Raw genomic sequence first — 22,593 nt, 5'->3', positions numbered from 1 at the left:
CTAGTAATTTTCTGGTAGAGTCTTTAGGGTTTTCTGTGTAGAGAATCATGTCATCTGCAAACAGTGAGAGTTTTATTTCTTCTTTTCCAATCTGGATTCCTTTTATTTCTTTTTCTTTGATTGTTGAGGCCAAAACTTCCAAAACTATGTTGAATAGCAGTGGTGAGAGTGGGGACCCTTGTCTTGTTCCTGACTTTGGGGGAGATGCTTTCAGTTTTTCACCACTGAGGATAATGTTTGCTGTGGGTTTGTCATATATAGCTTTTATTATGTTGAGGTATGTTCCTTCTATTCCTGCTTTCTGGAGGGTTTTTTATCATAAATGGATGTTGAATTTTGTCAAAGGCTTTCTCTGCATCTATTGAGATAATCATATGGCTTTTATTTTTAAATTTGTTAATGTGGTGTCTTACATTGATTTGAAGATATTGAAGAATCCTTGCATTCCTGGGATAAAGCTCACTTGGTCATGATGTATGATCTTTTTAATATGTTGTTGGATTCTGTTTGCTAGAATTTTGTTAAGGATTTAAGCATCTATGTTCATCAGTGATATTTGCCTGTAATTTTCTTTTTTTGTGTGGCATCTTTGGTTTTGGTATTAGAGTGATGGTGGCCTCATAGAATGTGTTTGGAAGTATACCTTCCTCTGCAATTTTCTGGAAGAATTTGAGTAGGATAGGTGTTAGCTCTTCTCTAAATTTTGGTAGAATTCAGTTGTGAAGGCATCTGGTCCTGGGCTTTTGCTTGCTGGAAGATTTCTGATTATAGTTTCGATTTCCATGCTTGTGATGGGTCTGTTAAGATCCTATTTCTTCCTGGTTCAGTTTTGGAAAGTTATGCTTTTCTAAGAATTTGTCCATTTCTTCCAAGTTGTCCATTTTATTGGTATATAGTTGCTGGTAGTAGTCTATTATGATCCTTTGTATTTCTGTGTTGTCTGTTGTGATTTCTCCATTTTCATTTCTAATTTTGTTGATTTAATACTTCTCCATTTGTTTCTTGATGAATCTGGCCAATGGTTTGTCTATTTTATTTATCTTCTCAAAAAACCAGCTTTTGGCTTTGTTGATTTTTACTATGGTCTCTTTTGTTTCTTTTGCATTTATTTCTGCCCTAATTTTTGTGATTTCTTTCCTTCTACTAACCCCGGGTTCTTCATTTCTTCCTTTTCTAGATGCTTTAGGTGTAGAGTTAGGTTATTTATTTGACTTTTTTCTTGTTTCTTGAGGTAAGCCTATATTGTTATGAGCCTTCCCCTTAGCACTGCTTTTACCATGTCCCATAAGTTTTGGGTTGTTATGTTTTCATTTTCATTCGTTTCTATGCATATTTTGATTTCTTCTGTGATTTATTGGTTATCAAAAGCGTGTTGTTCAGCCTCTATATTTTGGAATTTTTAATAGTTTTTCCTCCTGTAATTGACATCTCATCTTATTGCATTGTGGTCAGAAAAGACACTTGGAATGATTTCAATTGTTTTGAATTTACCAGGGCTAGATTTATGGCCCAGGATGTGATCTATCCTGGAGAATGTTCCATGTGCACTTGAAAAACAGGTAAAATTCATTGTTTTGGGGTGAAATGTCCTATAGATATCAATTAGGTCTAACTGGTCCATTGTATCATTTAAAGTTTGTGTTTCCTTGTTAGTTTTCTGTTTAGTTGATCTATCCATAGGTGTGAGTGGGGTATTAAAATCTCCCACTATTATTGTGTTATTGTTAATTTCGCCTTTCATATTTGTTAGCATTTGCCTTACATATTGCGGTGCTCCTATGTTGGGTGCATATATATTTATAATTGTTATATCTTCTTCTTGTATAGATCCTTTGATCATTATGTAGTGTCCTCCTTTGTCTCTTTTCACAGCCTTTGTCTTAAAGTCTATTTTATCTGATATGAGTATTGCTACTCCTGCTTTCTTTTGGTCTCCATTTTCGTAGAATATCTTTTTGCAGTCCTTCAATTTCAGTCTGTATGTGTCCCTCGTTTTGAGGTGGGTCTCTTGTAGACAATATATATGGGGGTCTTGTTTTTGTCTCCATTCAGCCAGTCTTTGTCTTTTGGTTGGGGCATTCTACCCATTTACATTTAAGGTAATTATTGATAAGTATGATCCTGTTGCCATTTACTTTGTTGTTTTGGGTTTGAGTTTATAAGCCTTTTCTGTGTTTCCTGTCTAGAGAAGATCCTTTAGCATTTGTTGAAGAGCTGGTTTGGTGGTACTGAGTTCTCTGAACTTTTGCTTGTCTGTAAAGCTTTTGATTTCTCCTTCATATTTGAATAAGGTCCTTGCTGGGTACAGTAATTCTGGAATGTAGATTTTTCTCTTTCATCACTTTAAGTATGTCCTGCCATTCCCTCCTGGCCTGAAGAGTTTCTATTGAAAGATCAGCTGTTATCCTTATGGGAATCCCCTTGTGGGTTATTTGTCCTTTTTCCCTGGCTGCTTTTAATATTTGCTTTTTGTGTTTGATCTTCATTAATTTGATTAATATGTGTCTTGGGGTATTTCATCTTGGCTTTATCCTGTTTGGGGCTCTCTGGGTTTCTTGGACTTGGGTGGCTATTTCCTTCCCCATTTTAGGGAAGTTTTCAACTATTATCTCCTCAAGTACTTTCTCATGGCCTTTCCTTTTGTCTTCTTCTTCTGGGACTCCTATGATTTGAATGTTGGGGTGTTTAACATTGTCCCAGAAGTCTCTCAGGTTGTCCTCATTTCTTTTAATTCTTTTTTCTTTTTTCCTTTCTGCTTCATTTATTTCTACCATTCATTCTTCTACCTCACTTATCCTATCTTCTGCCTCTGTTATTCTACTGTGGTTCCCTCCAGAGTGTTTTTGATCTCATTTATTGCATTACTCATTATTGACTCTTTTTTTTCTAGGTCCTTGTTAAACTTTTCTTACATCTTCTCAATCCTTGTCTCCAGGCTATTTATCTGTAACTCCATTCTGTTTTCAAGATTTTGGATCATTTTTACTATCATTATTCTGAATTATTTTTCAGGTAGACTCCCTATCTCCTCCTCGTTTGTTTGGTTTGATGGACATTTATCATGTTCCTTTACCTGTTGAGTATTTCTCTGCCTTTTCATCTTGTTTAGATTTTTGTGTTTGGGGTGGCCTTTCTGTGTTCTGGTAGTTTGTGGTTCCTCTTTATTGTGGACCTTCCTCACTGTGGGTGGGGTTGGACAAGTGGCTTGTCAAGGTTTCCTGGTTAGGGAAGCTTGTGTCAGTGTTCTGGTGGGTGGAGCTGGATCTCTTCTCTGTGGAGGGCAATGAAGTGTCCAATGTAGTGAGTTTGGAAGTGTCTATGGGTTTGGTGTGAGTTTGTGCAGCCTGTATATTGAAGCTCAGGGTATGTTCCTGTGTTGCTAGAGAATTTGTGTGATATGTCTTGCTCTGGGACTTGTTGGCCCTTGGGTGGTGCTTGGTTTCAGAGTAGTTATGGAGGCTTTTGGATGAGCTCTTATCGATTAATGTTCCCTGGAGTCAGGAGTTCTGTGGTGTTCTCAGGTTTTGGACTTAAGCCTCCTGCCTCTGGTTTTCAGTCTTATTCTTACAGTAGCCTGAAGACTTCTGCATCCATACAGCACTGATGATAAAACATCTAGGTTAATGATGAAAAGATTCTCCACAGTGAGGGAACCCGGAGAGGTTCACAGAGTTACACGGAGAAGAGAAGAGGGAGAAGGGAAATAGAGGTGACCAGGAGGAGAAGAAGGGGAATCAAAAAGGGAGAGAGCAAGCTAGCCAGTGATCAATTCCGTGTGCTCTCCACAGTCTGGACTCCTCAGAGAGGCTCGTGGCATTACACAGAGAAGAGAAGAGGGAGGAAGGAGACAGAGGTGACCAGGAGGAGAAAAGGAGGAATCAAAAGCAGAGAGACAGATCTAGCCATTAAGCAGTTCCCTAAGCCTGGAACACACATAGATATTTACAGAGTTGGGTAGAGAAGAGAAGGGAGAGGGAGGAGATAGAGGTGACCTGGGGGAGAAAAAGGAGTGTCAAAAGGGAAGAGAGCAATCAAGCTAGTAATCACACCCCTAAGTAAAAATGGGTACTGAAGATTAGATTCTTAAAGGTACAAAACTGATAACAAATACCAGAAAGCAAAGATTAAAAATCTAGAGTAGAGGTTTGACTCACAAAAATACAATCTTAAAAAAAACCAAACAAAGTCACAAAAATTATAAAATAGATATATGAAGTTTGCTTTAAAAGTAGGGTTTTTTTTTTTGCAAGGTAATAATAGGTTATGAAAATGAAAATAAAAGGAGCAATAGAGAACTTAAAAATTTAAAAAATTAAAAATGATAATAGTAAAAACATATCTAGGAATTTCTCTGGAGCTGTTGCAGGCAGTGTGGGGTCAGTTCATTTTCAGATAGTTCCTTGATCTGACTTATACTTCTCAAGATCTATAGGCCCCTTCCAATGTAGTCGGTGCTAACTTCAGGGTTTTAACCTGTTGCACCTGTCACTTTCAAAGTGCTGGTCTCTTCAGTGTCTAATTTCCACCCTAACACAAGGGGGGTGAAGGTGGTCACTTATTTAGGCTCACTTGTTCAGTCGTGCTGTGGGAAGGGAGGAACACTGCAAACAAATATCACTGGCGTCTGTGGGGACTGCTCGCAGAGTCTCAGCCGCACTGGGTTTGCCCCTGCTCATGGATGTGTGCTTTCCCAGTCTACACTTCTCAGGCTACACTTCTAGGTTGCTCTGCCAGGGAACTGTCTGAGGTGGGCCCTGGGTTGCATGCACTTCCCAGGGCTAAGTCATTCAGGTTCAGAGTCTCAGGTACTCCACAAAGGCACAGACTCAGCTGGGTCTGCGTTTTGTGCCCTTCCCAGGTTTAAGCAGCTTGGCAAGTGTACTCTCTCCAGTGCAGTCCGTCTTATCACCTCCCTGGTCCCAGCCGCTCGGTTTCCTGGGTGGCAGCAGGTGCGCCTGTCTCAGGTGTGCCGTGTGTCTCCTCTGGAGAGCTGATCTCTGGCTGTGACCCTCACAGCGGATGTCAACCGTCTAGAATCCTAAGAAGTCTTGGTTGGCAACTGGGAGCCTGCTTGCAGTTTGGTAGAGGATGCTGTCTCTGGGGCTGAGATTACCCTGTTCTGGCTCTGGCTGCCCCCCACCTGCCTCCCTGCCTCCGGCAAGGGATGGGCCTATCCGAAGCGGCTAGCTCTCCTCCGGTATTTGCACAGTCCTTTGTTCTCTGAGCGGCCCGGCAGTGACCTGCTGCTGCAAATGCTGTTAAGTCGCTTCAGTCGTGTCCAACTCTGTGTGACCCCAGAGACGGCAGCCCACCAGGCTCTCCCATCCCTGGGATTCTCCAGGCAAGAACACTGGAGTGGGTTGCCATTTCCTTCTCCAATGGATGAAAGTGAAAAAGTGAAGTCGCTCAGTCGTATCAGACTCTTAGCGACCCCATGGACTGCAGCCTACCAGGCTCCTCTGTCCATGGGATTTTCCAGGCAAGAGTACTGGAGTGGGTTGCCATTTAGGTTAGGGCTTTTCACGGGATTGTTCTCTCTCTCTCTCTCTCTCTCTTTTTCTCCTCTCTCTCTGGCTATCCCACAGTTTGGGTTGCTATCTCATGTTAGTTCCCTTAGATTGCCCTCAGGGCATTCAGGCCCGGTTACCCTAAGCAGGGAAGCTCGCGCCTCCCTGTTCAGGCCCGGCTTGCTGGTGGCGGATGCGAGCGTCTGGGCTACTTCTCTGCTGGGAGTTGCCATTAGGCACATAATCTGTGGGTTTTATTTATTTATTCTCCCAGTTATGTTGCCCTCTGGGATTCCAAAACTCCCTACAGACCTGCCAGTGACAACATCTCCTGGTGTTTGGAAACTTCTCCTCTTTTAGGACTCCCTTCCTGGGATGGGTCCCATCCCTAACTCCTTTGTCTCTGTTTTTATCTTTTAAAATATAAAAGACAAAATCTGTCCTACCTCCTTCCAAAGACAACGGGCTGCCTTTCTGGGTGCCTGATGTCCTCTGCCAGCATTCAGAAGTTGTTTTGTGGAATTTGCTTAGCCTACAAATGTTTTCTCGATGAATTTGTGGGGGAAAAAGTGGTCTCCCCGTCCTATTCCTCTGCCATCTTAGGACCACCCCCCACCATGTGCCATTTTCATTGTCAGACATGAGCCAGATAGAAGAAAAGTTAGGATCATTTTCTGAAAATCCTACCAGATACAGAAAAAAATTCTTGAGACTCTCCCAGGCCTATAACCTCACATGGAGTGACGTATATTATATCCTAAATGTCACTCTCACCCCAGATGAAAAAGACCGTATCTGGCAAGCAGCGAAAGCCCATGACGATCACTTACATAACCAAGACCGGGATAGCCCAGTTGCTGATGAGGCAGTGCTTCAGTTAGATCCCCACTGGACTTACCAGCCCTGTGACCCAGGTTTCAGGAGACTCAGTCATATGATTCAGTTCAGTTCAGTCGCTCAGTCGTGTCCGACTCTCCACGACCCCATGAATCACAGCACGCCAGGCCTCACTGTCCATCACCAACTCCTGGAGTTCACTCAAACTCATGTCCATCGAGTCAGTGATGCCATCCAGCCATCTCATTCTCTGTCGTCCCCGTCTCCTCCTGCCCCCAATCCCTCCCAGCATCAGAGTCTTTTCCAGTGAGTCAACTCGTCGCATGAGGTGGCCAAAGTATTGGAGTTTCAGCGTTAGCATCAGTCCTTCCAATGAACACCCAGGATTGATCTCCTTTACAATGGACTGGTTGGATCTCCTTGCAGTCCAAGAGACTCTCAAGAGTCTTCTCCAACACCACAGTTCAAAAGCATCAATTCTTCGGCGGTCAGCTTTCTTCACAGTCCAACTCTCACATCCATACATGACCACTGGAAAAACCATAGCCTTGACTAGACAGACCTTGGTTGGCAAAGTAATGTCTCTGCTTTTTAATATGCTATCTAGGTTGGTCATAACTTTCCTTCCAAGGAGTAAGCATCTTTTAATTTCATGGCTGCAATCAGCATCTGCAGTGATTTTGGAGCCCCCCAAAATAAAGTCTGACACTGTTTCCACTGTTTCCCCATCTATTTCCCATGAAGTGATGGGACCAGATGCCATGATCTTCATTTTCTGAATGTTGAGCTTCAAGCCAACCTTTTCACTCTCACTTTCATCAAGAGGCTTTTGAGTTCCAATCATATGATTACCTGTCTTCTAAAAGGAATGCAAAAAAAATGCTCATATCCATGTCATTTATGATAAAGTCAGGGAAATCACCCAAGGGGCAGACAAAAATCCAGCCTTATTCTTGGCACGCCTCACAGAGGCAGTCCAGAAGTATACCAACCTAGATATTACCACCCCTGCTGGGTTACTCTACCTTCATGTTCAATTCATCAGTCAGTCCGCCCCTGACATTAGACGCAAGCTTCAACAACTAGAGAAGGGCCCTGAGACCCCTCAAAGAGACCTTCTAGAAGTAGCCTTCAAGGTGTTCAATAATAGAGAGGAGGAGACTAAGAGAGAAAAAGACTGTGAGTGAAAAGCTAAATATGCCTTTTTGGAGGCAGCAGTTAAGGGAAGAGCCTGGCCCAAGTCATCCCAGAACGGGGGTTAAGATGCCCCCCTGAACCCTGCTTCTGATGCAACCAGTTGGGACACTAGGCAAAGGCATGCCCAAACTCGTGCCCCCCCCAAAGCATGCCCAACCTGTGGTCAGTGGGAACACTGGAAGATGGACTGTCCCCAGGGACACCCTGACACCTCTGGGGAGGTCTCCACCTCCCAGACCTGGAGAGTGGAATGTCCACAGGGTCACCCTGGTGCCCCTGGGGAGATCCCCACTTTGCCCCCAAACCCCAGCCCAACCATATGAGAGTTGTTCCAATGGATGGGACCCAGGTTCCAGTCCCCCAGCCCATGTTCCAGACACGAGCTCGGAACTTAGGGTAGATGGCATAGTGGCTGGAAAAAAGACCTCCTTTATAGTAGACACTGGAGCTGCTTTCTCTCTCTTAACTTCCTACTCTGGCCCAACTTAAGATTCAGAACTCACAATCAAGGGGGTCTCTGGAGTTCCCTTAAGGCCAAAAATCAGCCCTCCATTACTCTGTCAGTTTGGAAAATCGACCCTCATACACTCATTCCTCATAATGCCTCAGTGCCCGATGGCACTCCTAGGGAGAGAATTGTTATCCAAAATGGGGATCTTTATTACCATACCCCACTTCGATACAGGCTCTATATTCTGCATGCAGATGGCACCTGGACCATGCCTATCCCTCATCCCTGACCTTCCCTTGGATCTACCCGCCTTAGACCTCCAAATCTGGGACACTGATCACCCATCTATAGCCAAACATCATCCCCCAGTCCACATTACCCTAAAGGACCCCTCAACTATAATCACCCAACAACAGTACTCTCTCACCCCGGAGGTCCACAAGGGACTTAAGCCTATTATAGACTGTCTTCTTCAAGTCTGTATCTTAATTCCTACCCATTCACCACACAACACCCTTATTCTGGCAGTAAGGAAGGGACCAAACTCTTAGAGACTGGTCCAAGATCTGCAAAAAATCAATGAGGCCATCATGCCAACATTCCCAGTAGTCCCTAACCCTTACACCCTTCTGTCTTCCATACCTCTGACTGAAACCCACTTCACGGTATTAGATCTCAAAGATGCCTTTTCCACCATCTCCCTCCACGCCCTCTCCCAACCCCTTTTCTCCTTCACCTGGCAAGACCCTGAGACTCATGTTTCCCATCAACTACCATGGACAGTTCTCCCCCAGGGGTTCAGAGACAGCCCCCACTTTTTTGGACAGGCTTTATAAAAGGACCTACAGACACTCGACCTAGCCCCGAGTCATCTCCTCCAATACGTAAATGGCCTCCTCCTTTGTAGTCCAACCTGAAAACTCTGCCTCCAACATATTGCCAAAATCCTTGGGGCCCTGGGATCCTGGGGTTATTAGGTGTCCCGATCCAAGGTCCAAATAGCCCAGACAGAAGTCACCTACATGGGGCTCTCCATATCCCACCAACAAAGAACTATTCACCCAGATAGAATCCAGGCCTTAATTAACTGTTCACTTCCAAAAACAAAATGGAAACTCCTGTCTATCCTTGGCCTCCTAAACTTTTTCTGTATCTGGATCCCTAACTTCTCCTTCATTACAAAGCCACTCTATGAAGCAACTAAAGGATATCTAGATGAGCCCCTCTTTAACCCCTCCTTGCTGGCCAATCCTATTCGCCAGCTCACTCACAGCCTCCTCCGAGTGCCAACTCTCTACCTGCGAGATCACACCAGGCCATTCTTTCTCTTTGCCCATTCCAACCAAGGACAGGCCCTGGGACTTCTATGTCAGTGGGTTGGAGACACCTCAGCTCCCATAGCCTATCTATCAAAACAGCTGGACATGGTGACCAAGGGGTGGCCTCCCTGTATATAGGCCATGGCTGCTATCGCAGCCCTTGTACCCAAAGCAAATAAACTCTCTAGGCATGCCCCTTTAACAGTCTGTTCTCCACACACCTTCTGAGACTTACTATCACATCCGGCTTTCCTCTCCCTTCCCCCTTCCAGGGTACAGGTCCTACATGCTTTTCTCCTTGACCCTCAGCTCTCATTCTCCCCCTGCTCTCCCCTTAACCCTGCCAACATGTTACCCACATCCTCTACAACAGACCCTCTCCTACATAGCTTCAGCCTAACAGTAGATCTTACCCCAAACCCCTTCCAACATTTAACAGATCAGCCCATCCTAGACCCAGACACCCCACACTGGTTCACTGATGGTAGCTCTCGAAAATCCCCACCCTTCATGGCACGGTATGCCATCATCCAGGGGAACCTTTGTCACAATCAGGGGACCCAGACAATTGAACCTTCACCTCTGCCACCTCACACCACCTCAACAGGCAGAACTGATAGCTCTCACCAGAGCTTTGACTCTGGCTAAAAATCTAAAGGTTAACATCCACACAGACTTCAAATATGCCTATAACATACTTCACTCAAACATCCTAATATGGAGAGAAAGAGGTTTCCTAACCCAAAAGGGATCCCCCATTATTAATTCAGACCTGATCCACAAACTTCCAGAGGCAGCACTCTTACCAAAGAAAGCTGCCATCCTCCACTGTAAGGGACATCAAAAGGGAAGTCACATATCAGCCTACAACAATGCTGCAGACCAGAAGGCAAAGGAGATAACCCCATCCCATCCTTCCCTCCAGTGCCCTGTCATCTTAGCTCTGACTCCATCCAACCCTCCCACCACCAGAGAAATCCTCTCTTATCTATACTCACTCTTTCATTCCTCGTCCAAGACACTCCAACAGTTCCTCCATAACCACTTCCCCATATCCACTGCTGACCAATAATATTTAGATAACCTTACCCGCTCCTGTCAAACATGTCACTGTACTAATCCCAATTCCAACCTTAAATCAACATCCTTTCCAACCCATGAAATGTGAGGCAGCCTCCCAGCATAGGAATGGCAGATAGAATTTACTCATATGTCCTTGGTTTGGAGAGTCAGATACCTCCTGGTCCTTGTGGACACCTTTTCGGGATGGGTAGAAGCATTTCCCATTACAACCAAAAGAGCCCACACTGTGGCCCAAATCCTCCTCACAGAAATTATCCCCAGATTTGGCCTGCCTTCATCCCTACAGTCTGATAATGGCCTGGAATTTACGTCCAAGATCACCCAACAACTTATCCAGTTCTTACAGATACCCTGGAAACTTCACAGTCCATATCGTCCCCAGTCCTCAGGAAAGGTAGAAAGGATGAATAGATTAATCAAAGAAACTCTTACCAAACTGACCCTCGAGGTACATCTGGATTGGACTAAACTTCAGCTGATTGTTCTCCTCAGAGTACGGGCTTTGCCCAGAAAGCCCCTAGGACCAAGCCCCTTTGAGGTAATGTATGGAAGGCCCATGCTCCCTCCTGGACTACCCCCAAACCTTCTCCCATACCAAGCTTCTTACATTCCCCTCTGCTGGCAGAACTCCGCAATGCCCTCTGGAAATACATCAACCACAACTTGCCTGCCCCGACCCCCAAGCCCCCATGCCCCCTTTACAAATTGGGGACATGGTCTATCTGTCTGATAATCCCTAGGGTGACCTAACCCCAAAGTGGAAGGGACCATTCAAAATCATCCTCCTTACCCCAACTGCAGCTAAACTCGAAAAGGTCACCTCCGGGTATACCTCTCTCGCCTAAAACAGGTAACCTCCGATCCTGTGCTGCCCTCCTTAACTGACGCTCACAGGACCTACCTCCTTAAAAATCACCCAGCGACAACCTCTGTTGACCATCCAAGAAGACACTGAATGACCTGGACACTCTTCAACCTACAACGGTTCCTGACCCAACTATTACAAGACCTCTGGACCAGCGCCCCGACAGGAACCTCCTTCAAAGACCTGAACACACTGGTGTCTCAACTGTGGCTTCAGGGAACCTTCTACGACCTGACTCCAGACAAAATTGATTTCTTCACTCTCATTCTCTACATCATTCTACATCCTAATGAACACTGTTCCTCCTCAGATTCAAGCCACCACCAACTTGGGGCCTTCTGCCCCTCGCCCTGACTGGCGTCTCCCCATCTCTCTAACTATAACTGCACTCTTAATCTTAGTCCCTGCTATAGGCCTAGTAACTTGTCTCCCCTCAGGACTGGTCACCTATCCTTCGTCTTTTCGTCGGTATTGCCTACGTTGTTAGGCGTGTTGTACTCCTAGGGTGCTATTTCCTTCCTTCCCTAACTAACAGCCCCACGACTCCCTTGTTCCTATCCTTGCTGCACTCTCCAGCCTTCTGGCTACTCCCTGTCCCTGCTCAGACATTTATGTTCATTCCTCATGCTATAATAAGGCTCCAAGACCATGCACCATGAACCTCGGTGGGGGGGATGTCCAAATCCCTACTCACTGTTAAAGTACAAAAGAGAAGGAGTTTTGCGAGCACCTGCCATAAGCCAAATGGAAGAAACATATGTTTCTATCCCATTACCCACTGGAGGCATTCAGACGGTGGGGGGTACTAGATCAAAATTGGGAAAAGAAACAACAACAGTCATAAAGAACATAATTTCCCAGTTACAGGTGGCCCCTGAACCTTATAAATGCCTAGACCTCCCTTCCCAATTATGGCCTCTCCTAAAACCTCCCTCTGGCAACCAACACCTTACCCGCCTTCTCACCTCTTCTTTTTACACACAACACACATCCCAGTGTTGGATATGCATGTCACCGTCTCCCTCACCACACATAGCAATCCCCTTACCCTCAATCTGGCTGTCACAGGGCAACTATACCTCCCCTTCCCAACAAAAACTACACAACTCATTGGGCCAGTCTCTGACAATGTCCTACTCTCAGCCTCTTCAAACCTAACCTGTATCAACTACTCTAGTCCCAGCTACACTGGTCTTACAAACTCCACTCCATCCTTCTGTTCCACTTGGGTTCTCTGGAACAGCACAAATAATTGCACCAATCCGGGACTCTTCCTTCTCTGCGGGACCTATGCATATTCATGTCTCCACCTGGACCCCCTTGGACTTGCATCTTGGTTTTCCTGGCCTTGGGTCTAACATTCCTCAAAGAAGAAGAGGTAGAACAAATAGTCTACCCCCAAGGGGAACTGTCCCATAAGAAAAGACGAGCTGTCATAGCCCCTCTCCTGACTGGGACTGGCATAGCAGCAGCCCTAGGCACCGGGATTGGAGGCATCTCGACCTCTGCCCATTTCTACTACAAGATGTCCCAAGAACTTAATGAGGACATGGAGCAGGTAGTGGAGTCCTTTGTTTCAGTCCAAAGACAAATTAACTCATTAGCTTCTGTGGCCCTACAAAATAGGCAAGCCCTGGACCTTCTCACCACAGAAAAGGGAGGGAACTGCCTTTTCCTAGGAGAGGACTGCTACTATTTTGTTAATGAAATGGGCATAGTCCAGGGCAGAGTCAAAGAACTTAGAGACAGAATTGAACGCTGCAGAAAAGAGTTACAAAACCTTTACAGTCCCCAAAACTTGTTCCAACAGGCCCTCCCTTGCTTGCTCCCTTTCCTGGGACCATTGGTACTTATCATTTTATTCCTCTTATTTGGACCCTGTCTCTTCAATCTCTTTCAAAGGTTTCTCCAAGAACTGATTCAGGCCATCTCTCGAGATCAGGTCAAGACCATTCTTCTTCTCAAGAGCCTTATCCCAAGCTCAGGAAAAGGAGACCCTGGGCCCTAGGACGATCCTCCGTTCCAGACCCCAAACCGTCACCCCTATCGAGCAGGTAGTAGCCAGAGAGATATGGCGCCCTTTCTCCCATTTTTTATGATTTCAGGGTCTGGAATGCAGGAGTCTTTGGGCCTAGAAAAGAAAACAACAGTGTCAAGGCCCTTGCTGAATCATCTAACTTCAGAGGAAACAAAACTGAACTTTAGGTCCCGCCCTGATGCTCCAGGCCAGCTGTATTTATCTGAGACTTATCACCCCCTGCCCAGAGGACTTATCACCCCCTGCCCAACTACAAATGCCATCTCAACTAAAGAATATCCAAAACATCCCACCTGACTAACATTTCCCTTATCGCTTCCACAAAGCTCCCTTTAAATATGAAGCCTCCCTGATCCCTCTTGCGCTCAGCCTGGTCGTTAGGCTGACTGTTGGCCCTCCTTGCCTGAATAAAGGTAACCTACTTCCATTGAGGTCCTCTCTCCTTTTTTTCTGCTTCAGCCCGAACTATACCTTACAGGCAGTTGGGTAATTTGGCCCAAGGGCCATAGTTTGCTGACCACTGACCTAGACCGAATAAAACTGCTAAGTCTTGGTGTCCATGTAGAGTGTACTGTTGTTTTCTTCTTTCAGATTACTGTCTCTTTATAAGTATTACTGCCTCCCTCTCTTCCATTCTAAACACAATGAAGAACTTGGCCAGGTTATATCCTGTGGGACCCTAGAAAAAGTGAGAAGGGGAAAGTAGAAGTATTGAAAAGCCAGAATCCTCCTGACACCTTTTGTTTTTTCCTGGAGAACCCAAAGTATGGGGGTAGGCTTCACATCAGCTGGTTCTCTGGAGTTGTTTCCCTTTCATTTTCTCCTGGCCTCCAGTAAACCCATTTTGAGCTTTCCACCTGAGTCAAGAAAAAGCATGCAATGATATTTTATCCTTGCTAAGACCGGGTTGAGCAAGAGCCCCTTGATGGCAGTGGCAGTGTTAATCAGAAAGGAGTTCAGAGGTAACAGGCTTGTAGGGGTGGAGGGGCAGAGAAATAATGTCTACGAGCATCTCTTCTCTAACAGTTTACATACATCATTTGAACCCTTATAGTAAGTTCACTATTATGATCCCAGGTTGCAGATAGAGAAACTGATATCAGTATTTTATCCAACATTAATATATGGGCTTTGGACTTACTATGTGCCAAGCACCCCTTTGCTTTACAAATATGAACTCATTTAATCCTCACACATTTATGAAGTGGAAACTATTATTGCCTCCATGTTATAAATAAGGAAGCTATGCTATGGACAGAGGTTAAGCTACTTGTCAGAGGATACTCAACTAATAAAGATAGAACCAGGCTTTTAATTCAGGCAGGGTTGGGACCTAGTTTTGACTCCAAAGCCTTGTTTTCTTCCTTGAACAGTGCAGTAGTGTGTTCTTCCGTCCTCCTCCCCATCAGGAGATTTTCCATTAGTGCTAAAGCCCCAAGTTTGGAGTTTTACCTATTAAATAAAGTAAAATTTCCTTATAAGTCCCTCAGCCCATAGTTCCAGGGTTCATGATTAACATTCTTATTTTTCTCTATCACAAAAGCATCTTTACTAGTATAGATGCTGTTGCCTGCTTTACAGGCACATGACATACTGAAATATCTTCCTTGGTGATCTCTCCTAATCCTGAATCTTGCTGTTTCGTCTCTGTTTGCCCTGTCTTCCTGTTTTCTTCTTCCTTCACCCCAGAATATTGCTGAGAATATTGTTGACATCTCAGTCACCCAGCTATGGTTCTTTCTCTTTTTATTGTGTTGTTGGACTAATCCAATTTCTTATTTTCCATTGGGTTACTAGATAATAATAATAAATAATACTTATCTTGATAATAGTGTAGAAAATTACCAGATCTTTCAGGGCTTCCCCTTAAAGGGTTTATCTCAAATGTTAGGGCTTAGACCAAGCACAGTGTGTTTGGCCCTGTGGTAGATAATGGGTAATAAAAATGTGGAAAATACTTCCTGCTTTTGGTGTATTTACAACTTAGTATCTTCCACAGAGATGGGATGTGGCTTGTCTCCTAATCTAACACTAACATGAGTTACTAATGATATATTAATATTACCAGTACCCTCACATTAGTGTTTATATTTTTCAGCTAGAGATTTAGTGTTCCTACACCATAACTTCTTGAACATCCTTTCTTACTCTAGTGCTTTCATTCTTCAATCTCTCCATCAGAACTGAGTATGATTATTTTCCTTACATTTGCCTCTGGTCTTAAACCTTCAGTGGAGGCAGTCACAACATTCTAGGACTTTCATGACAGTAAGGGAGATAGTTTGAGATTTTAAGAAAAGGGACAAGCATTTCCTCCTGAACCTTAAAAAAAGCTGAACTTCTAGGCACTGTTCTTCGTGTACAGACGAGAGTTGTGTTAGAGCAGAGATTGCTGGTCTTGGAATCTAGAGAGCTGAATTACAGTCCTGGTTCAGCCACTAACATGAGAAGGACTAACATTTATCGAGCACTTACTATGTGCCTGTCACTTTTCTATTTATTTATGCTGTAAAGAGGAGGATACTATTATTATTCTCATTTTACAGACAAGGAAAGTGAGGCACAGAGCGCTTAAGCGAGTCAAGGAATTGGTTTCATGTGGGCAGTTGGGCTCCAAATAGGTGATTTAGTAACTACCCTGTATTATTTCCTGATAAAAAGCAGCTAACATTACTAACATATGCAACAGGTTCTATACTGGAAACTTATCTAATCTTCACGAACAACTCTGAGATAAACAACATTTTCACAAGCAAGAAAACAGCTTCAGAGAAAGATGCCATTACTTAGCAGACTCAATCGAAACCAGCCTCGAGGCTCCAAAAGTTTCTCTAATCCTCGAGCCACCAGTATCTTTGAGGATCAGTTTCCCCATCTTTAAAATAATGGGTGTGGGGCAGATGTCTCAGTTCTATAAGAAGGAGGGTGCGGAGGAAAGAAAGATACCGCAGACGGGTGTGAGAGAAGGTGAAACAAAAAGCAATCAAGCCACAGTGGCCCACGGCAAAACAAAACCGGGGTAGGGGAGGTTACAAATATGGGTAAGATTGCCGCCAAGGAGGAGGCCCGGGGTGTTAGACCCAAAGGAGGCCTGCGGGGAAAATCGCCTGACCGCCTGTCTCTGACCAGTCTGGGCTCTGCCAGCGCGCGCAGGCGGCAGAGGGCGAGGAGACACCTGTTTATTTGTCCCTGTCCCGGGTAAGCACCTCACCCACCCAAATCCTGCTCCACAGGATTCTCCATGAAAGCCCGAGAAGGAAGGGGCGCGGCTTCCTAGTCCGCGCCGCAGAGCGCCACGTCCCTCTTGGCTCACCCTCCCCGAGGCTCCTACGCTTTAGAGCTCCACACCGTCCGCCTCCTAGCCCTCCTGCGCGGCCTGGTCTCCGCCCTAACCAATCGGCTCCTTCCACTCTCCCGGTGGGACCAATCAGCGGCTGCCGGGGACCCGTGCTGTCGCCATGGCAGCAAAGAGGCGGGAGCGCGCCGTGGGTAGAAGTACAGTGCAGAGCCGGCGGCTGGGGGCTTTAGAGGCCAGCCTGTTCCCTGCGAGCATTCAGCAGGCGGAGCCTCGCGCTTGGAGACCCGGCTTCGTAAAGCTGGCGGCCTCGAGGTGGGTGAGGATCGGGAGGTTGGGGCGGGTCCTGAGATAAAACTCAGTTCTTCGTCTGCCCTGCCCAGCAATGAGGATGGTGGGAGCTCCACTATGGACGGGCACAGTGAAGAGTAGGTTCCAGCTCTAGCTGGAGGCGCGGGGTCCCTTTTTCCGTTCCACTCGCTGCAGGGCACCGGTGCTGTCTTTGGGGTCTATCAAGGGGCAGGCTCTTGGCGAAGAGCAGGCGAGGGGCGGTAAGTGCAGGACCGAGTCCTGGGGTGGGCTCCAGCCTGGCCTTGGCAGGGCGATGGGCGAGGGAGGTGCTCACTGGTGAAGAGGGTACACCTACCACTTCCAGGCTGATGCTCACCACATCCCGCGACGCCGAGCTAAGCTAGGCCGGTGAATCCTGCTCTTCTGCCGGTTCTGTTAAGCCGGCAGCCGCTGACATCAGGAGAGGAGAAAGTTCGTGCCGGGTGTGGTATTGTTTTCCCTAAGTGACAAATCTTTAGATGTGAGATGGTGGTATGGAGTTTGAGAAAGACGGTACTTTCTTGTTGCACCTGCTAAATGGTAACTGAGTGTCTAAATGTGGTTATTGTTGTGGCTGGTTCTGGGCAGTGGTTTTGGATGACAATTATTTTTATAAAGTCAAGCGAGAGAGGAAATATGAACTTGAACCATTGAACTATTCTCGTTTCTTGGAGACAGAAACCTCTTGAAAGTCTCAAAGTGTCTACTAAACTCCTAAACTGGGTAGTGTCCATTTACACAATTGAATAAGAATGCTGCCATATAAGCCTTTTATTAAAGCTATTAAATCCTTGGGTGAATATGAACACCAAACTATGTATTACTTTGGTTAGAAAAGGTAGGAGGAGGGAGAAGAGAGGTTAAATGCAGTTATATCTGATTGTCAATTTTGTTTGAAGGAAATTGTGGACTTTCCTTATAAGAACTGAATTGATGAGATGGTTGCTTTAAGGAATGCATGAGAAGTAATATGATTAGCGGTATAATAGATTTGGATCGGGTAGCTTATAGTGCTTTTTTTTTTTTTTTTAACAGCCTGCTTAAATTACTTGTTTCTTAAGATCCTCCCTCATAAATTCGGTTGAATAGTGTGAGGCAGTCAGTCTCCAGATTCTTGCATCTTGTCCCTCATAGATAGTGCCTTGGATTCATTCAGATAAGCCAAGTTGTATTTCTTGTTTTATAAAATTTGAAAACTAAGTTCAACAAATGTTGAACAAACAGATATTTCAACAATTCTTCCTCAGTTAGTGGAGTCCAAAGTTAAAGAAAAAACATGGAAATTTAGAATTAGAAAAAAAATATCAAATAATATCCCTCTTGTTATTAGGGTGAACATAGGAACTTCTGTTTCTCATCTTGGTCTTGAATCTCCCCATGATTTGCTCCAGCTTTCCAAGATGAGTGAAAAATTCGTTTGTCTCCTTGTAGTTATCCATGTTGTTCTCCATCTATTCTAGTTTTATCTGTTTTGCAAGGGTGGAGTCCATGTTGCGTTTACATATCTCTGATTTCCCGAGGTATTTATTGTTTATACCACACATTTTGTATATACCCTTTCAGTATGCTTTTTGCCAAATTGGTTTGTGCTCTGTAAATACCAGTTAAATTGACTTGCACAATTAAGGCAATAAAGGTGCGCTTCAAAACAATGGTTATTGATTATGGGCACTAATATAGAGTATCAGAAGCATGCTCGATACCAGTGTCTTTTTATTTTGGGGCATATTATATACCTCCTAGACATACCAAACTAATTTTTGTGTTATTAAAATACACACTTTCTAAGTGTTTTCCACTTTCCAAGGACCTATTTTGGGTGACTGGAGTGTGCAAAATACCCTTTTAAGTACTGGGTAGCTAGAGGAATCAAGTGTAAGATTTAAAAATGTATCAAAAATAATTCTTAAAGTAAGTAATCCTCTAAGTGTTGTGAGTAATTGAGTTGGCTATATTTGGCATGATAGATGATTAACTCTTTAAAAATAATAGAAGGTCTAAAATGGGGAAACTGGTATGCTTAATACAGGCAGTTAGTTTATAGACTTTAAAAAACAGGCTTCTAACAATTTAAAATAATTTATTCAAGGAAAAATCTTGATAACTTTAATGATTAATCTAAATTTTCTAAAACCACCACAATCTGGTAAAAAGCATATTTCATTAGAATTAATTCTAAAGGCCAGATTCCAATCCTGGCTCTGCCAAGTGATCTTGGCCAAGTCAGTTAACTTCCCTGTGCCTTAAACCTTTTATAAAAGTAGGATCTGAACTGAACCACTTCTAAGATCATTTCTGGTTCCAGCATGCTCTGATTTTAAAAATCTAAAGCAACCTAATGAAAAATTAAATAGCAGCTGCATTTCTTTTATTTTTTGGCAGAACTTTTTGACATACTGTATTTTAGTTATCTGAAGTACAGTTCAGTTCAGTCGCTCAGGCATGTCTGACTCTGCCACCCCGTGGACTGTAGCACACCAGGCCTCCCTGTCCATCACCAACTCCTGGAGTTTACTCAAACTCATGTCCATTGAGTCGGTGATGCCACCTAACCATCTCATCCTCTGTAGTCCCCTTCTCCTCCTGCCTTCAATCTTTCCCAGCATCAGGGTCTTTTCAAATGAGTCAGCTCTTTGCATCACGTGGCCAAAGTATAGGTGTTTCAGCTTCAGCATCAGTCCTTCCAGTGAACACTCAGGACTGATCTCCTTTAGAATGGACTGGTTGGATCTCCTTGCAGTCCAAGGGACTCTCTAGAGTCCTCCAACACCACAGTTGAAAAGCATCAATTCTTCGGTGCTCAGCTTTCTTTACAGTCCAACTCTCACATCCATATATGACTACCGGATAAACCATAGCCTTGACGAGACGGACCTTTGTTGGCAAAGTCATGTCTCTGCTTTTTAATATGCTGTCTAGGTTGGTCATAATTTTTCTTCCAAGGAGTAAGTGTCTTAATTTCATGACTGCAGGCACCATCTGCAGTGATTTTGGAGCCCCCCAAAATAAAGTCTGCCACTGTTTCCACTGTTTCTCTATTTGCCATGAAGTGATGAGACTGGATGCCATGGTCTTTGTTTTCTGAATGTTGAACTTTAAGCCAACTTTTTCAGTCTCCTCTTTCACTTTCAATAGGCTCTGAAGTACAGTTTGTGTAAATAATGAAGACATGGTAATTTTAATAAATTTAAAATTTTTTCTGTTCCTTTTATGTTTATTGAGTATACATATGAGCAATGGTATTTGCTTTTCAGAAACTCATTATCAAGCATGCTGTAGGGGTTGGGGAGAGATAAATTAGGAGTTTGAGATTAATATACACACATTATTAATCATAAAACAGATAAGCAGCAAGGACCTGCTGTATATCACAGGGAACTATATTCAAAATTTTAATAACCTATAATGTAAAATAATCTGAAAAGAATATATATATGTATACCTGAATCACATTGTTGTGTACCTGAAAGCAACACAGCATTATAAATTAGTTAGTTATACTTCAGTTTTTAAAAAGAGTTGATTTTTAAAAAATTAATACTATAGCCATCTGTTAAGATTGAGAAAAAAGGCAAAATACTGGTTTTCTTGATTGGTGTCCTTTTCTACAGATACGAGCATCAAAGACACTAAGATCTATACTGATATCTTGATACAGGGAAGGGTTAGAATACAGCTCAGCTGGTCATACATCTGATATTTTATTTTGCATCTCACTTTCCTATTGACTGTCACTTTCAAATGGAAAAATGGAGTTGAGCAGTAGGTTGCCTTTTGCCCTTTTCACTGCTGTCATGGAGAAATTTAGAAGCCATCTATTTTTCTCCATCCCACTCCTTTTCTCTGTCAGAATTCTGACACTGACAGTAGGATGAAGCAACCCAAGTTTCCTGACTTGAAGAAACCTGGGTCTCTTTCAGAAGCTTTATTTTAATGTCGGGGAGGAAGAGATTGTATTCTTCTTTTGTGGGTTGTATGTTTTTCATTGACCTGCATCAAGACTTTGGCTGTGGCAATGCTCTAGGGAGAGCTCTAACGTGGCCTTTCAAAAAAAAAATGACATTTTAAGGTTGTATGTCAAACTGGCTTATTGCTGTTTAAGTTCAATGACTTTGGGTGTTTACAACACAGATTTTTATTATTTAAATACATAGATATTGAATTTTCAAGACAGGAAGGGCATTACTATTTATGAAGCATTTACTGTTACCATGTACTGTGCTAGTTCCATTGTATTTATTCTTATTTTCATCCAGTCAAAAACTTATGAAGAGGTATTAGTTTGATTTATGGATAGGAAAATCGAGACTCAGAGAGTCAAGTAGCTTGGCAGTAAATGGGAGTGGTGAGGATTCAATCTGTGGTTTATTTTTGACCATGCTAATAAAAGTCATGTGCCTTTCCAACATAACTTGCATATGATCACTCTCCTGCTTAGATAATTTTATGTTAACTATAGTATCATGAAAAGAAATAAATATGTGTTCTTAAAATTTGAAGATATTTTATTTCCTTATTTTCTTTATATACTGCTTAGAAATAATTGATTATATTCACTGGTGAGTTTGCAATATAACTGCATTATATTTTACAGTTGGGTGGTGGATTTCAAAAAAGGATTTGAGATGTTGTGCTTTATTACTGATCTCTGTGTTTAAGGCATGGGCCAAGCTTAATTTTTAAAAGTGGTAATAAAAGTAAAAATGGATTCTATGTAAAGATTTTAAGAAAAAATCCAGTTAAGGATTGAATGGGGAAACTTAGACTGTATATTGAAGTTTCATTGAAGAGGAAAAATAAGCTTTTAGTTTGAACTTTTCTTAACTATTTAAAAGAAGAGCAATATGGTAAAACCTTGGCATATAAATAAATATCTTTGCTTATTTTGGTCTTTTATTCTATTTGCATAATATATTTCTTTTCTTTCTCCACTGGGATATGATATAGACTCCTTCCACAGTATAGACATTTTGGCACCTTTTATTTTCACAGAATTTGACAAATATATACACTATAATGTGCCACTACCACTGTAATAAGCCTAAATTTATGTTTATTTATTTTTTAATATTTAGAACCTGTGAAGAGTCAGTTCTTAGTGAAAAAGCATTGAGACAGGAGCCAGACCCACCTCTTCACTAAATTGATATTGTCCAAGTCATCTTACCTCTCTGGATCTCAGTTGCCTCATCTGTAAAAAGGAGATAGAAATTCTTTACCTGTTTGAAGGTAAGTGATCAGTTAAGAGGGCTTCCCAGGTGGCTCAGTGGTAAAGAACCCTTCTGCCAAAGCAGGAGATGTAAGAGACATGGGTTTGATCTCTGGGTTGGGAAGATCCCCTGGAGGAGGGCATGGCAACCCACTCCAGTATTCTTGCCTGGACAATCCCATGGACAGAGGAGCCTGGCAGGCTACAGTCCATTGGGTTGCAAAGAGTCAGACATGTCTGAAGCAACTTAGCACACTTGCATGATCAGTTAAGAAAGCAAAAATGAAAACAGACTTAGTGGTGGCTTAAACGTAAAATATTTATTTCTTCATGTAAAGTAATTCTTAAAGTAGGCAGTCTAGGATAGTACCTTCATAAAGTTGCCAGGGACCTAAACTTTTTCCATTTCTTTGATCTGTTATCCCTAAAATGTGGCCCTGGTCCTCATAGTCCAAAATAGCT

At 43.3% G+C, this 22,593-nt stretch overlaps 1 protein-coding gene and 1 pseudogene across 2 annotated transcripts in view; both read left to right on the top strand.

The window, feature by feature from the left end:
- Window positions 1-12,263: 12,263 nt before the first annotated feature.
- On the top strand, window positions 12,264-13,317 carry LOC148775576 (syncytin-1-like; annotated as a pseudogene).
- A 3,451-nt stretch (window positions 13,318-16,768) lies between these two features.
- Window positions 16,769-22,593, top strand: part of NUCB2 (nucleobindin 2) — a 52,038-nt gene continuing 46,213 nt past the window's right edge. For both annotated transcript variants that reach the window (XR_016038991.1, XM_088843051.1), the window contains exons 1-2: window positions 16,769-16,907; window positions 21,998-22,151. The gene's annotated coding sequence lies outside the window, so the exon portion shown is untranslated. The remainder of the gene's footprint in view (window positions 16,908-21,997; window positions 22,152-22,593) is intronic.

Source organism: Moschus berezovskii, chromosome 14 (assembly GCF_049115385.1).
Source record: "Moschus berezovskii isolate FMDL1 chromosome 14, NW_MosBer_1.0, whole genome shotgun sequence".
NCBI lineage: Eukaryota > Metazoa > Chordata > Mammalia > Artiodactyla > Moschidae > Moschus > Moschus berezovskii.
Note: the sequence above shows the minus strand (reverse complement) of the source record. Positions and strands in the feature narration are given on the sequence as shown.